Here is a 16970-nt window from a genome sequence, read left to right as displayed (position 1 = left end):
TTTAGATGGCAAATAAACTTCACAGTGGACCCTAAGAAGGTTTTAACAGTAGTCATTCCATTCCCACTGCTTTCTATGGTGTGGTCGACTTGAGGTTTGTATGTGCGTCATTTTTTGGGATCATAATCTAGGATGATAGAGAAAAGTTGATGGGCGGTGTGGATCTAACACATAAATTATAGTGGGCCCAGAGAAGTGCCACACGTTAAAAGTTGGGTTATATATTATGCAAAGGAAAAGGTGCCGGGCAATTTTGAAATTTTAAAAAGGAATACACGGAGCACATTCTCCATTCACCATTAAGCTAGACATTCATTGTTGAAAATATTCAGCCAAAATTATGGACCACTTTTCACGTTCCGTGTTAACAAACAAAACTAAACGCCAAGTGCTTTCCAGATTCCGCATTAAGTCAAAATTTTCAGTTTACCAAACTGGTCCCCCAAGTTACCTAATGGCCTGACCTAATGTTCATCAATCTTTAGCAAATTAGCCTACTTTGTAAAAGATGGCAGTTGAGTTACTTCACAAACAAAATAATAATAATAATAATAAAAATAAATACATAACATTCATTGAAGTAGCCTATCTGTATGCTTATATTGTTCTATTTGATGTCTTAAATCTAATGAGATTCTGTGCAGATTTTTTGTGCAACTGCAAAAGTGCGGGATTTGTTTATGATTCTTTTCGATTTTGTTTGGGATTCTTCCTAAAACTATATATATATATATATATATATATATATATATATATATATATATATATATATATATATATATATATATGGGTGTAAAAGGGATTAAGAGGTATTATTCTAAGGGATTCGAAGACTTTCTAAAATAGTTTTAGGGTTTGCAAAGAGTGTAGCAATGGTGAGATTCAAGCTTGTTTGAATTGAGTAAGTCTTTTCTCTTTCTAATTTCTGCTTTCATAATGAAGATCTGTCGCTTTGTGCCGTGATTTTTTCCCGAAAGAGTTTTCCACGTTAAATCTTTGTGTTCACTTGTGTTTGCTTGATGCTCATGGATTGCTATCCTAGATCCATCTCTGTGTGATTCTGCAGTCCAAAACTCAACAAGTGGTATCAGAGCAATCGTTGGGGCACATATATGGATCTGCAAGATTAACGTTAATGAGAAACGCCAAGTTTGATATTGAGAAGTACTCAAACAAAAATAATTTTGAGTTGTGAAAGATTAAGATGATTATTCTATTAACCAATCAAGGTGAAGCTAGGGCTCTTGAGGAGCGGAAATCAACTTTGAAAGATGAAGAATAGGATACTCTTGATAGTAATGCTTTAGCCTCCATCTATTTATATTTCACGGATGAGGTTCTTTATAATGTTTTGAGGGAGAAAACTGCAGCTAGTTTATAGCCAAAGTTAGAGGATATCTATGCGAAAAAAATCCTTTGAAAATCGCCTACACTTGAAGCTACAGTTGTATAACTTCAAGATGACAGATGGTGGAGATTTGGAGGCCCACATAAGCAACTTTAACAAATTGGTTTGCAAACTGCTGGATATGGAGGAAGTGATCAAAGATGAGGAATAAACATGTATGTTGTTTAAATTCTCTTCTAGCATCGTATGAGTCATTAAAGGACAAAATGTGTACAATAAATAAAACCCTGAGTATTGACACTATTCTCTCAGCCCTTCAAGGGAAGGCCATGAGAAAACTAAATGGCGGCATGAGGACATTTTCTGATGCACTGTTTACGAGGGAAAGAAATACTGAGCGAGGTATAGGATCTTCAAGACCATATCCAAATCCAAGGGCAAGGGCAAAAGAAAATTAAAGTGCTAGAATTGTGGGATGATTGGACATATGAAAAAGGATTGTACCAATCTTAAAGCGAAGGAAAAAAACTCAAAGGCTTCTTCTAAGGAGGCCAATGTTGTCACATATGATGAAGAGACAAGTGGTGGTGATGTTCTGTTTGTGTCTATGGTCGGACACTTGCATGAAAATCTTAGAGATGAGTGGATCCTTGACACAGGAGCATCATATCACATGACTCATCATCGGAGTTGGTTCGCCAGTTACAAAGAATGCAATGGTGGATAGGTCTTTATGGGTAATGACAATGCCTATAAATTGTGGTTATTGGTACGGTGAGCATCAAGATGTTTGATGAAATGGAACATACCTTGATTGATGTTAGACACATTCCTGATATGAAGAAAAGTTTGATTTCTCTCGATTCACTTGAGGCTATAGGGTGCAAGTTCATTGGTATTAATGGTGTCCTTAAAGCTTCAAAAGGGGCACTTGTGGTTATGAGAGTATAAAGGCACGAAAACCTTTACAGGTTGATCGGAAGCACTTTAACAGGTAGAGTAGTAACAACTGTTGTAGATTCCATTTCTGTACGTACGTGGCATGCTCGTCTAGGCCATATGAGCAAGTAGGGCATGAAGGTACTATCTGATCTTGTTTGATTTCAGCTTTTAAGAATTCTGATTTAGATACATGCGACCATGGTATATATGATAAACAATCTATATTATCTTTTAAAACTGGAAAACATGTATGTAAGGGAGTGCTTGATTATGTGCACTTTGACGTATAAGGGTCATTGCCAGAGGTTTTCATTGGGAGTCATCATGGTTTGTTTTATTCATTGACGACTACTCCAGAAAAGTTTGGGTTCACTTCATGAAAAATAAATCTGAAGTTTTCACCATATTCAAACAATGGAAGGTAATGGTGGAAAACTAGTGTAACGCCTTGAAAATCGGGTGTCGAGTAAAAGTCTAACTCCCGAGTTCCAACGCATCACTTATGTAACATATTTAATGATGATTAAATGTTGTCTGTGTAAGTACATTAATCATGAGTGAGATTATACAAAAACAGTAATTCATACTCCAGATCAATTCATATAACACGAGCGGAAGACTGAAATGTATACAGACATGTATGAGCCAAAAGGATCACGATCGGTCTCCAGAGTATGAATACATCACTAAGTCACCATATACATGTACTAGTTCAAAATAATTCAACTATAATAATAAACCCTGTAGCCCCGTCGATCCGGATGGCCTAAGCGAAACTACCGGAGAATTGCATATATGAGAACTCATCCTGATTATCATAGTAATCGGGCTCCGCCTCCTGAGTCGCATCATCATCTGCAACTAAGACAGAGTCTGGTGGGTGTTCAGAACACCGTCCCAGAACGTGGGAGTGAGTGATCAACTCAGTGAAACAATAAAGCAAAGGTTAACATGTTCTCAATTCAGTCAAGCAGTAATGATAAAGCAGACATATCAGACATTCCTAGATACTCTTATTAATGCAACGATGAAATGTAAGTATGATGCATGCCCTCGCCTACACTCCCTCGTGCGACACCATCTTACGGTCGCGCCATGCTTTCTTCCCTCTGTGCTCTTCAACTTGGGGCATATGCAGTGCGATGAAATGAGCATGATTATCGAGTTTATTATTAGTCCCTTTCATACAGCAGGATTGGGAATCTAAGGTACCTCCCTTATGTCAATTCCCAAACAATGATCCATTCTAGGGTCGTCAGTCCTAACAATTCTTATACGATATTGCGGTTCTAGGTCGCTGCAAAGGGCTCGTCACCTTATCAGTGCAAGCCTAGTGTACTCTTGTTGTTACGTAAGGGCTCGTCGCCTCTACGTATTCTTAACGTACGCTCGAGGTCACTACAAAGGGCTCGTCACCTTATCAGTGTAGGCCGACAGCTCGAATACAGTGTCCCATACCACTGTATTCGGCTCACGAGACTGTGTTGCTCACTGGTCACTACAGGGAGGCTCGTCACCCCAGCATAGGCAGACCGCTCGACCACGGTGTCCCATACCACCATGCCCGGCTCATGATTCTTAGCGGATCGAGGTACCAAGGTTAACGGGGTTTCACTGGTAAGTTTGGTACCATAGGTTCAGACAGTAGCGTCCATACATGGTGAACATATAATAGGGCCAATTGGGTTACTTGACGAGCTCGACTAGTACGAGCGCACATTGAGTTAATCGACATAAAGTGCGTCACTCCGTGTGGCCTAGCCACTGCCAACATCCCAAGTATGGCCCGGATTCATCGATCATGTCCTATGTGGTGAAACAACCTCAGCCGCCTATTCAAACCTGTTACAGATTGCCTGGACTATTTCATAGTCCCAAACACATTCAATTAGAACAGATAATCATACAAGCTAATCAGAACAGTAATGGATCAACAATTTCAATCATACAAGCATGTGAGCATTTGATGGATTTCAACTTAACCATGAATTCACACATAGGCAGTGTCTAAGTAAAACAGACAGAAGATAAGTTACATGGAGGAAATCATACACATCGTTAAGGTAGTTAAGAATTTCTTCTCGATACCCATATAAAGTACAATTTATTACACACTTGTCCATTCAGACATTTCTACAAACACTTAGACTACATATTCCGACATGCATGACGTATGTTGGTGATAACACATATTAGGGCAAATCCTTAGCCCCGTATACCAAACGCATATACCCACGGCGGATAATCATGGCATGCATGAATCCGGGTTCCATATTCATTTAATCATTTTCACAAACACTTGGGTTACACACTTTAACATATATAACGTATATCGGCCGTGGCATGATTTAGGGCAAGTCCTTTTGCTAAGGGGTTGTCGCATATATAACAAGCATATATCCATGACAGATAATCATATTAGGCATAATTTCAAATTCCATACGTATTCAAATATCACAACATGTACATAGAATATACTATATGTCACATAGTTCATATATACTTGTAAAATGAAACAGACGACGCATTTTGTATGTAAAATATCACCCACATCAGTTATAAATTATTAACCGACATTGAAAGCTTTGAAAACCATAACGTATACGTTTATAGTCCGCACCTTTCGCCGATAAACTCGTAACGAACTCAGTTTTAAAGCTAAGTCTTTGTCTACGGTAGATTGACAACCTATAACATAAATTAGGTTAGCTATTTCATAACTTACACTATCTGAAACCATACAACAGATTAAGGTTAGGTTTTCTTACCTAAGAACGGAATCAGAATCGCCTGTATAGCAATACAGGAGTGGCGGTTGAGTGTGTGGAATAGCGGGATCGAATCCCAGGAAGAATCTCCAACTCTCACTCTCACTCTCTTTCTTTTCCTTTCTTTTTTCTCTTCTCTCTCTCCTAGGGTTTTATCAAATTCGTATAGGGTGAGAGGGAGAGGGTTTAAGGTCCTTATATAGGCCCAGGTTTGATGGGAATGGCCCCAGGGCCAAGGTATACTTAGGTTATATCCAAATATGGACTGTTCCGGTCCAACGGAGCACTTCTGGTGGCCCCTTTTCCACGTGTGGTTGGACTTAAGCTCCCTGACCATGGATCTAGGTAGGTTGAGTTTTCGCTCCGATCGGATTTACAGATCAGCCGTGGTGGACCAATTTCAGTTCAACGGTCACGGTTACTCGATCAGGGCCACAAGTACATCGACATGAGTGGGACATTTCTCCCGATCTGAGGCTGTATTTGGGTCAGATTCTGACGGTCTGAATCCTTATATTTGGCCCGCAAACGACACGACTTAGATTACTTAAATTCCGATTCTATTTCTAAATATTTTCACGTTTCTCACACACTTTACTCCGGGCTCAAGTTGTGCATTTCTAGACACAATTAAGACCTGATTTTCGAGGGGGTTATCAAGTCCAGTAATCCGGTCATATCCGTATAGTTTCGGGGTAATCGGACTTTCGACATGCGGTCCAGGTCTGATACGGAGTTTCGGTGTGCTCCCGAGAGCAACCGGGTTAAGGATGGATTCTAGATTTCAGGGTAATGTAGCGTCAATGATTCTGTACGTTTTGGGTCTTGCAGATCATATTTAAAGTGATTAGTGCTAATTTCACAAGCACTCTAGTTTAGCACTTGCTAACATTAACCTAATTTTCTGAAGGTTTTGATCCTGGGTAATTTCTGCATGAGGTGGTACTCGGTCTTTGTACAGATTTTTTCGAGACGTTACAATCTACCCTCCTTAAAGAAAAATTTTATTCTCGAAATTAGTACCTTTTCATACTCCTCGAGAATCTGAGGGTAGTTCTTTCGAACCTCGGCTTCTGTTTTCCAGGTAGCCTCTTCTTTCGTGTGATGTGTCCACAACACTTTCACAAGTGAAATGACGTTGCTACGCAATACCTGCTCTTTCCTATCTAGGATATACGCCAGTCGCTGTATATATGTAACGTCCTCACTCAACTGTACCTGCTCCCATCTGATAATGTGGAAAGGATCGGGAACGTATTTCTTCAGCATAGATACATGAAATATGCTATGCACGCCCGCAAGTAGTGTGGGCAAAGCAAGGCGGTACGCTACCGCTCCCACTCGATCCAGTATCTGGAATGGGCCAATGAATCGAGGCGTAAGCTTCCCTTTCTTGCCAAACCGAAGGACTCCCTTCAGAGGGGAAATTCTGAGAAACACATGGTCTCTGACTTCAAACTTTAGCTGTCGCCGCCTCGTATCGGCGTAGCTCTTCTGTTTGCTCTGCGCTATCAGTAATCGGCGCTTGATAATGTCGATCTTCTCTGAGGTTGCCTGTACTAACTCTAGGCCAATCAAGCTTTTCTCGCTAACCTCTGCCCAGCAATGCGGCGCTCTACATGGGCGCCCATATAGTGCCTCATAAGGAGCCACGCCAATACTCGCCTGGAAGCTGTTGTTATAGGCGAACTCTGTATATGGAAGACAATCATCTCAACTGTCCTTGAAATCCAGCACACAGGCCCGCAACATATCTTCTAGAATCTGATTCACCCGTTCCGTTTGCCCGTCTGTCTGTGGATGGAACACGGTATTGAACTTCAACTTTACACCCATCGCTTCCTGGATGTGAGTCCAGAAAATGGATGTAAATCGCATGTCTCAGTCCAACACGATCTCCAAAGGAACCCCATGCAGACGTATGATCTCCTTGATGTATAGCCTGGCCAACTCATGTGCAGAGTTTGAAACTCTGATAGGGAGGAATGAGCCGATTTCGTCAACTAGTCCACGATCACCCATATGGAATCATAACCCTTCCTCATCTTCGGTAGACCTGAAATGAAATCATAGAGATAGTCTCACTTCCATTCTGCTTGGGCATGGGCTGAAGTAGTCCAGGAGGTCGGCGATGCTCTGCCTTAACCTGCTGGCACGTGAGACAACGGGACATGTAATCTACTATGTGAGCCTTCATATTGTCCCACCAGTATGACCTCTTCATGTCACGATACGTTTTCGTACTGCCTGGATGCATAACCATCCGAGAATCGTGAGCGGCCTTAAGAACTTCTTTCCTTAAGTCAGGGAGGTTCGGGACGTATAGGCGATCACGGTAACGTAAGCCCCCATCCGTACCAACTCTCCATTCGGCGTCCTCATTACTACTAGCCTGTTCTCTCATCTTTGCCAATAGCTCATCGTCTGTCTGAGCCGCGATGATCCTGTCATCAATGAAGGGTTGTACTCGAATATGTGCGATGCCCTCATACGGTTCCTCCACCATGAGTTTCTATTCAAAGTCTTGCATGAACTCTACCATGTCCCACTCTGCTACCATCAACGAAGACGTGAACGCCAATGCCTTCTTGCAGCTCAATGCGTTTGCTACAAGGTTGGCCTTACCGGGATGGTAAGAAACCTTGAACTTGAAGTCCTTCAAGGTTTCCATCCATTGCCGCTGCCTCATATTCAAGTCCCGCTGAGTGAATATGTATCTGAGGCTCTTGTGGTCGCAAAAGAGCTCGAACTCTTCTTCGTAGAGGTAATGCCTCTAGATCTTCAAGGCAAAGATAATGATAACTAACTCCAGGTCGTGCGTAGGATAGTTTTCCTCGTGTTTCCTCAACTGTCGCGACAGGTAAGCAATAACCTTGTCCTTCTGCATCAAAACACCGCCCAAACCGACGCAAGACGCGTCCGTGTATATCGTATACTTGACCCCTTGCTCTGGCAATACTAACATAGGGGCGGACGTCAGCTTGTCTTTCAACTCCTGAAAGGCTGCTTCTGCCTTTTCATTCTAGGCGAACTTCAGATTTTTCCATGTCAACTGGACAAAGGTCTAGCTATCTTCAAGAAATCTTGAATGAATCGGCGATAGTAACCTGCCAGACAAAGGAAACTACTCACCTCAGTAACCGAATCGGGCTGCTTCCAGTCCTGAACTGCGGCTACCTTGACAAGGTCCATAGCTATCCCTTCCTTGGACACCACATGTCCCAGGAACTTGATTTCTTCTTTCTAGAAGTCGCATTTCTTGTACTGTGCATACAACTGGTTCTTCCTCAAAGTATCCATGACTACTCGTAGGTGTTCCTCGTACTCTTCCCGACTCTTAGAGTATATCAGGATATCATCAAGAAACATGATGACGAATCGGAACAGAAATGGTCGAAATACCCTGTTCATCAAGTCTGTGAACACAACCGGAGTGTTCGTAAGGCCAAACGACATTATGAGAAACTCATAATGTCCAAAACTGGTCCTGAAGGCCGTCTTCTACACGACCTCATCCCTGACGCGCAACTGGTGATACCCCGACTGCAAGTTAATCTTCGAGAAATACGTTGCCCCCTTCAACTGATCGAACAGATCATCTATCTTGGGCAAAGGATACTTGTTCTTTACTGTCACTTGGTTTAATCTGTGATAATCAATACATAATCGCAGAGATCCATCCTTCTTCTTTACAAATAATACTGGCGCTCCCCATGGAGACATGCTGGGTCGTATAAAGCCTGCATCCAACAGATCATCGATCTGTTTCCTCAACTCTTCCATCTCACATGGAGCCATGCGATAAGTCGGAAGAGATACAGGTGTCGTACCAGGCACTAAGTCGATGGTAAAATCAATTTCGCACTGAGGGGGTAGTCCAGGTATCTTCCTGAACACGTCTGAGAACTCTTGGACCACAGGAGTGTCCTCAAGCGCTGGACCATGAGCGTCCTCCAGCATGGAAGCATAACAATCAATGCGATAGGGCCAATTGACCTGCACCGGGAAAGTAAAGGTCGTGCCCTCTGGTCCATAAGCTGTCACCACTCTACAATCGCAGTCGATCTCTGCCTTCATCTCTGTGAGCCAATCCATACCGAGAATGACATCATAATGATGTAATGGGGTGACAATCAAGTCAAGGAGCGCTGTCCCGCTCCCTACATCTATCGAACACCCCTTATAGATCTTGGTAGCGTCCAAGAAAGTCCCCGTCCACTAATAAAAAGACTGGAGTACCTTGGATATGTGCCGTAACATCAAAAGCCATAGGTGGCGTAGGTGCTACCTTTGATGCTTCAGCTGTAAGTGAGTGCACTTGAGCCTGCTGAGATCTGTTGGGCTGAGGCACCATAGGTCGCTAAGGTGGCCTAAATTGAGGTGCAGGGGGCCTGAAGGAAGGATGTGCAGGTGTTGTCCATAGGGGTGGAGCCGATAGAGCCTGAGGGCGAGGGTAGTCGATTCTCTGTGGCGGCGAAAACCCACTATTTCTCATGCATGCAAAATAGCTCTCCGCAGCATGACCCGGTCTCCCACAATATGTACATGTCACACCAGGTGGCCTCATCGGAACTAGTGGCACCGTGATCCTGGGAGGAGAGTCGGTACGGGATCTCTTACCGAGGAATGGCCTGCTCGGCATATCTGGTCGTGGCCTAGGGATCATAGGCCCACGAGAACGTGACAATCGATTCCCATCCTGCTCCTCCCGCATAGACATGTGTACTAGCTCAGCATAGGAGGGTATGTTAGCACAGCACATCTTCGAGCGAATATCAGGTCGCAGGCCCTCGAAAAAATACTGCATCCGCATCTGCGCGTCAGCAAGTACTGTAGGGATGTACCTGCCCAACTCCGTAAACTGGAGCTCGTACTCTATCACTGACATGCTTCCCTGTCTGAGGCGCAAGAACTCATTCTCCTTCTCGTGCCGGTACGTCTTGGGATAGTACTTCTCATGGAAGCGGAAATCAAAAGCTGCCCACGTCTATACATAGTCAACTGCAATGGTCCGCAGGACACTATTCCACCACAAGCTGGCTTCCTTTTTAAACATAAAGGTGGCCAACTCGACCTGATCCGGCTCGATACATTGTAGCATCCTCAGCATCTTAGAGATGTGGTCTAGCCAATATTAGGCCTCCTCCGGTTTGTGAGAACCCACAAAGGTAGGAGGCCGCAAGCGCTGGAATCGCTCGAGGAGGCCACTCATACCCAAGTTCCCCGTAGGGTATATAGCAGGTGCAAGTGAAGACGCACCCTCATCCTGAGCGGAAGGCCCTACAGTCCTAGCAGGGCGTATAATTGATGAAGGTGGAGTTGCACTTCCACCCTGAGCTAGGGCCCCTGCAATAGTGGTCAAGAGCTGCTGGTGCTGCTGGTGCATCATCATCATCAACTGCTCCAACCTATCAGTCGGTGGGGCCGACTGAGGTTGATGCTGCGTTGAAGAAGACGCACAGTTTTGCTCACGAATCGGTGGTGTGTAAGGTGGTGGCCTAACTGTAGGACCAGTAGAAGGCTGAGGCTCAGGCATAGTCTCACGAACCGGGCCCAAACCGGGGTCCATACGACCTTCACTCTGGGGAGGTGCCTGGTCCATCGAATCAATAAGTGTGAGGCGTGCCGTGCTTCGCTTGACCTTAGGTGGCATTCCCTATATGAAATAGGGTGCAACTTACGTAAGATGTAGCATAGCAATACACAATCCTTTAAGCATTCCACACAACTTCATAGCAAAAGAGACTGCATGCATTTCATTTACCAAAATTTGTCACAGCACATGGAATATAGTGTTACATGAATCATGACAGAAAATGCATACAAATGCAAACATCCTAACACAGCAACAAAACAAGCTACGGGGCGACAGCTTGAATGTCTAGGCATCCGAGTCTGGCGACGAAGGAGGGGCACCCTTATCCTGTAGGTAGCACAGGATGGACCTCAAAGTGCAGGTCACTTTCTTAAACTTGTGTTTCACGAGGCCCCGAAGATACATTATATCCTGTCGTAGGACAGCTTGACCTTCCTCAAGTCGATCTAAGCGAGCTCAAATAGTGCCATGCTCCGGTGCCGTAGGAGGGGAGCTCTCATCCGAATCCTAGGCCTCCTCTTCTTCCTTACTCTGCTCTTCTTCTATTTCAGCTTCCCCTTCTTCCTCACTCTCTTCCTCTTCACTCTCTGTCTCATCCTCACTCTCATCAAGTCAGGCTTGTCGTTGTCGTGGCCCGATTCCCATCTGATTGAGAGTCGCTTCATTGATGTAATGGATCGGCATCGGCTTTTCCGCCCCAAGTCTGTAGCCAAACTAATGTGCAATCTTGCATATGAGTCGGCCGAATGGGAGCGAATCCGACCACCTATTAGAGCGTGCAGTGAGAACTATCTGTGGCAGAACATACGTAGGCACACACAACTTCTCTCCCTGCCTCACTTGATACAGGAAATCTACCATCAGGCACGTGCATTCACTGCGGTTACTCCACCTGGGGTAGACGTTGAACGTGAAGATGTGGTGAAGTAGAAGGAAGTCGCCAGTCATATTGGTCGCTAGAAGGCTATTATTAGGTTGCCACTGAACCAGTTGGCCACAGAGGCTCCGTGTGCGGTGATCTCTTTCACGTGCACTCCTCAGATTCTTCTCACTTGCATGTACTTCACCAAGAGGCACAATCATAGGCCGAGATACTAAACCAACGTCGATTGTAGCTTCCCGATCTCTTCCATAAGGGATTTTGAACTGCAAGGGCTCCAGCGTAGGCTCTTGAATGTGAGCATAGAAAGATCGGACAGTGCCCACATTTGCGCGATACTCGCCCTCAAATAGCGGACCCCACTCGGCCTCTTCTAGGCGCTCGAGCAAGAGGTATTCCCCAAATAGCCTTACATCCACATGAGCTTCAAAAAGGATTCTACAGGCCTCATAAACTCCATGTGACAGCTCCGCCAACAGAGTCCTTCCGACGGGAGCCTGGGGATCAAGATCCCGTTTAGTCTGAAACTCCCGATTGACGCTCGTACTCACGGCGGCACCTCTCAGTCTCCTCGAACGAGTAGGGCGACTAAGCCCAACTTCTTTCACACGAGCTCTTTTCTTTCCCATGAGAGAAAGAAGGGTAGAAAGAGAGAAAATAGTCGTCACAAGCTCAAAAAGAGCCATTGAAATGGAAGGAAAAGTGGGAATAAGATGGGTTATATGCTCACAAGATCGTTGAAGCACACAATGGCGTTTGTATGTTCCAAAAAGAGAAGGAATGAAGAAAGTTGAAGGAATGGGGAAATTAGAAGAGGGATTGTTGGGTTTTGGAATCTTGAGCTACAAAAAGGGGATGTGTAGGCTCAAATGAAAGGGGATAAAGAGAAAAAATGATGAAATATAGTAGGTTAGTGAGTTTACATGAATTTAAGGCTCAAATGGAGGGTTTAAGAGCTCAAATGAGAGAATGAAAAATGGTTGGCAGCTGTGGTAGAGATCTTTGAGGGGGTAGTACAAGGGTTGCACGAAAATGAGAAAAGGAGTGTTTGGAGGAGGGGTTTGAGTGGAAAATTTAAAATTTTTGGAGAAAAGGAAAGCTTGGGGTGGTGGTTTGTGAAGGATAGGCAGCATAAGAGGAGTTTTAACTGACCCCAGATGCGTCCGTGGGCCACACAACACCCAGGAACCATCGGCCCCGAGCCGGCCTGCCCGGCTAGGCCCGTTTGGCGGCAAGGCCTCGCCAAACCGGCGAGGTCCTCACCGGTCTCTGGACTATCTGGTGAGGGCTCGCCCTTTGGGCGAGGTCCTCCTACCCCCTGGGTCCCAAAAAGGTGTGGGTCCCACCCTGAGTCCCCCTAGAGATATGCTATTAGGCCCCCGACTCCGTTTTGACTCGTTTCAGGTCATTTCGAATAAATTCTGATGTATATTCACGTTTATTGATTTTAAACTGCTGGGACGGAATAAAGCATAGTCTAAACCTGTAAATTGACGGTCTAGGGGTGATTCGGGATCGACTCATGTGATCACGAATGGGTACAGACCCGAGCAAAGTGATCGATTTCGGTGAACTTTGCTAATTGGCGAAATCGGGAAAACCTAAGCTTGTTTCTACATTTCTCTCGCACCCAACTATGTTGAAAAGTGTCAGCGTGCGTCGTGTGACACTAACCCAGGTCCGGTTTAATCCATATCATGCTCTGATACCAACTTGTAATGCCCTGAAAATCGGGTGTCAAGTAAAAGTCCAACTCCCGAGTTCCAACGCATCACTTATGCAACATGTTTAACGATGATTAAATGTTGTCTATGTTAGTGCATTAATCATGAGTGGGATTATACCAAAACAGTAATTCATACTCCAGATCAATTCATATAATGCAAGCGGAAGACTGGAAAATGTATATAGACGTGTATGAGCCAAAAGGATCACGATCGGTCTCCAGAGTATGAATACATCACTGAGTCACCATATACATGTACTAGTTCAAAATAGTTCAACTACAATAATAAACCCTGTAGCCCCGTCGATCCGGATGGCCTAAGCGAAACTACCAGAGAATTACATATATGAGAACTCTTCCTGATCATCATAATAATCGAGCTCCGCCTCTTGAGTCGCATCATCATCTGCAACTAAGATAGAGTCTAGTGGGTGTTCAGAACACCATCCCAGAACATGGGAGTAAGTGATCAACTCATTGGAACAATAAAGCAAAGGTTAACATGTTCTCAATTTAGTCAAGCAGCAATGATAAAGCAGACATATCAGACAATCCTAGATACTCTTATTAATGCAAGGATGAAATGTAAGCATGATGCATGCCCTTGCCTACACTCCCTCGTGCGACACAATCTTATGGTCGCGGCATGCTTTCTTTTCTCTGTGCTCTTCAACCCGGGGCACATGTAATGCGATGAAATGAGCATGATTACCAAGTTTATTATTAGTCCCTTTCATACAACAGGATTAGGAATCTAATATACCTCCCTTATGTCAATTCCCAAACAATGATCCATTCTAGGGTCGTTAGTCCTAACAATTCTCAAATGATATTGCGGTTCTAGGTCGTTGTAAAGGGCTCGTCACCTTATCAATGCATGCCTAGTGTACTCTTGTTGCTACGTAAGGGCTCGTCGCCTCTACGCAGTCTTAGCGTACGCTCGAGGTCACTACAAAGGACTTGTCACCTTATCAGTGTAGGCCGACAGCTCGAATACAGTGTCCCATACCACCGTATTCGGCTCATGAGACTGTGTTGCTCACTGGTCACTACGGGGAGGCTCGTCACCCCAGCGTAGGCGACAGCTCGACCACGGTGTCCCATACCATCATGCCCGGCTCATGAGTCTTAGCAGATCGAGGTACCAAGGTTAACGGGGTTACACTGGTAAGTTTAGTACCTTAGGTTCAAATAGTAGCGTCCATACATGGTGAACATACAATAGGGCCAATCGGGTTACTTGACGAGCTCGACTAGTATGAGTGCACGTTGAGTTAATCGACATGAAGTGCGTAAGCACTCCGTGTGGCCTAACCACTGCCAACATCCCAAGTATGACTCAGATTCATCGATCACGTCCTCTGTGGTGAAACAACCTCAGCCGCCTATTTAAGCCTGTTACCGATTGCCTGGACTATTTCATAGTCCCAAACACATTCAATTAGAACAGATAATCATACAAGCGAATCAGAACAGTAATGGATCAACAATTTCAGTCATACAAGCATGTGAGCATTTAATGGATTTCAACTTAACCATGAATTCACACATAGGCAGTGTCTAAGTAAAACAGACAAAGAAGATGAGTTACATGGAGGAAATCATACACATCGTTAAGGTAGTTAAGAATTTCTTCTCGATACCCATATAAAGTACAATTTATTACACACTTGTCCATTTAGACATTTCTACAAACACTTAGACTACATATTCCGACATGCATGACGTATGTTCGTAATAGTACGTATTAGGGCAAATCCTTACACTAGGGAGTTGCCCCGTATTCCACATGCATATACCCACGGTGGATAATCATGGCATGCATGAATCCGGGTTCCATATTCATTTAATCATTTTCACAAACACTTGGGCTACACACTTTAACATATATAACGTATATCGGCTGTGGCATGATTTAGGGCAAGTCCTTTCGCTAAGGGGTTGTCGCGTATATAACAAGCATATATCCACGACAGATAATCATATTAAGCATAATTCCAAATTCCATACGTATTCAAATATCACAACATGTACATAAAATACACTATATGTCACATAGTTCATATATACTTGTAAAACGAAACAGACGACACATTTTGTATGTAAAATAACACCCACGTCAGTTATAAATCATTAACCGACATTGAAAGCTTTAAAAACCATAACCTATACGTTTATAGTCTGCACCTTTCGCCGGTAGACTCGTAACGAACTCAGTTTTAAAGCTAAGTCTTTGTCTACGGCAGATTGACAACTTATAGCATAAATTAGGTTAGCTATTTCATAACTTACACTATCTAAAACCCTACAACAGATTAAGGTTAGGTTTTCTTACCTAAGAACGGAATTAGAATCGCCTGTATAGCGATACAAGAGTGGCGGTTGAGTGGTGGAATAGCGGGATCGAATCCCAGGAAGAATCTCCAACTCTCACTCTCACTTTCTCTCTTTTCCCTTTTCTTTTCTCTTCTCTCTCTCCTAGGGTTTTATCAAATTCGTATGGGGTGAGAGGGAGAGGGTTTAAGGTCCTTATATAGGCTCAAGTTTGATGGGAATGGCCTCAGGGCCAAGGTATACTTAGGTTATATTCAAATACGGATTGTTCCGGTCCAACGGAGCACTTTTGGTGGCCCCTTTTCCACGTGCGGTCGGACTTAAGCTCCCTGACCATGGATCTAGGTCAAGCCGAGTTTTCATTTCGATCGGATTTACAGATCAGCCGTGGTAGACCAGTTTCAGTTTAACGGTCACAGTCACTCGATCAGGGCCACAAGTACATCGATATGTGTGGGACATTTCTCCTGATTCGAGAGTGTATTTGGGTCTGATTATGATGGTCTGAATCCTTATATTTGGCCCGCAAGCGACACGATTCAGATTACTTAAATTCGGATTCCATTTCTAAATATTTTCACGTTTCTCACACACTTTGCTTCGGGCTCAAGTTGTGCATTTGTAGACACAATTAAGACTTGATTTCCGAGGGAGTTGTTAAGTCCAGTAATACGGTCATATCTGAATAGTTTCGGGGTAATCGGACTTTCGACGTGCTGTCCAGGTTCGATACGGAGTTTCGGTGTGCTCCTGAGAGCAACCGGGTTTAAGGATGGATTCTAGATTTTAGGGTAATGTAGCGTTAATGATTTTGCACGTTTTGAGTCTTGCAGATCATATTTAAAGTGATTAGTGCTAATTTCACAAGTACTCTAGTTTAGCACTTGCTAACATTAACCTAATTTTCTAAAGGTTTTAATCCTGGATAATTTTTGCCTGAGGTGGTACTCGGTCTTTATACGGATTTTTTTGAGACGTTATAAGTAATTAGGGCAAAAAAAAGTTTTAAGGACTGATAATGGTGGAGAATTTACTTCCACTGAGTTTAATGAATATTGCAAAGATGAAGGGATCATTAGGAACAACACAGTGAGCCACACACCCGAACAAAGCGGTGTGGCAGAGCGAATGAATCAAATTCTTTTAGAGAGGGCCCGATGCACGTTAAGTAATGTTGCATTGGGTAAGGAGTTATGGATGAGGCCGTTAATATGGCTTGCTATTTGGTGAATCGGTTTTCTTCTATGACAATTGAAAGTAAAATCACAGACGAAGTATGGAGTAGTCATAAGTTGGACTACTCAGATTTACGCATATTTAGTTGTGAGGCTTACTCTCATGTACCGTTAGTTGAGAGAGATAATCTAAACCATAGC

This window comes from Magnolia sinica, chromosome 18 (genome assembly GCF_029962835.1).
Source record: "Magnolia sinica isolate HGM2019 chromosome 18, MsV1, whole genome shotgun sequence".
NCBI classification, from domain to species: domain Eukaryota; kingdom Viridiplantae; phylum Streptophyta; class Magnoliopsida; order Magnoliales; family Magnoliaceae; genus Magnolia; species Magnolia sinica.
Note: the sequence above shows the minus strand (reverse complement) of the source record.